This window comes from Malurus melanocephalus, unplaced genomic scaffold (genome assembly GCF_030028575.1).
Source record: "Malurus melanocephalus ecotype Western Australia unplaced genomic scaffold, MMel_1.1 scaffold_811, whole genome shotgun sequence".
Classification (NCBI taxonomy): Eukaryota; Metazoa; Chordata; class Aves; order Passeriformes; family Maluridae; genus Malurus; species Malurus melanocephalus.
In genome coordinates this window covers 88,642-89,478 of record NW_026624043.1, presented here as the reverse complement: position 1 = coordinate 89,478, position 837 = coordinate 88,642, and the positions used below count along the sequence as shown (strand labels likewise).

Here is an 837-nt window from a genome sequence, read left to right as displayed (position 1 = left end):
GCTCGGCACTGCACAAGCCTCTGCCGGTGTGGCCGGCGCGCAGTTTCGTCCGTGTTTTCCTGGCCCTGCCTCGGTCTTCCCTGTCCGGTTCCTGGCGCTCCCGCCATGGCGCTCAGGAGGGGTGTCCCGCCGGGCCGGCGCCCTCCCGCAGGTAGGGGCCGGGGCCGGGGCCGGGGCCGCTCCGAGCGCGGTGTGAGAGGCTCTCCAGCGCACCGTCCCAGCGAGACGCAGCTCCTCCGCAGGGAGGAGCGGCCGCGTGGGATCGGGCATGGTGGAGCAGGCGTTTAATGAGCGGCCGCGTGGGTCGGGAATGGTGGAGCAGGTGTTTAATGAGCGGCCGCGTGGGATTGGGAATGGTGGAGCAGGTGTTTAATGAGCGGCCCGCTTGCCGCAGCAGGTCCCACACCTGGCCTGTCACGGGTGCGCTCCGTGATCGGGTGCGCGTAATTGAGGGATAGCGAGAGAAACGGGCGTCTGTGTTCAATGAAATATCTGTGTTCATTGTTACAGCCTTATCCCTCACCTYCTGTAGTAACTGGAAGAATTTACTTCCCCTCCACCACCTCACCTTCCCCTCCGCCCCCATATGGCTCTATGTGAGGAAGCCTCCGAGCGTGCTATTCCAGGGGCCGCTGTGCCTGTGCGGGGGCTGTAAGGATGTAATGCGGGGATTTTACGGATATAGAAGCGAATGTAGTAGCGCCTCTGTTTGTTGGGGAGCATGTAAATGCACACGCTGTGAGTAGCTCCTTGGCCATCCTGGGAGATAAGCGGAGCTGTTCTCTCAAACGTACCCGTGCATGGGCTGTGTCCCGCCTGTTCGGGACACACGCAGAG

The 837-nt window shown here is 62.7% G+C and overlaps 1 protein-coding gene across 1 annotated transcript in view; it reads left to right on the top strand.

The window, feature by feature from the left end:
• Positions 1 to 90: 90 nt before the first annotated feature.
• Positions 91 to 837, top strand: part of TANC1 (tetratricopeptide repeat, ankyrin repeat and coiled-coil containing 1) — a 59,599-nt gene continuing 58,852 nt past the window's right edge. Inside the window, exon 1 of the mRNA XM_057385336.1 lies at positions 91 to 151. The gene's annotated coding sequence lies outside the window, so the exon portion shown is untranslated. The remainder of the gene's footprint in view (positions 152 to 837) is intronic.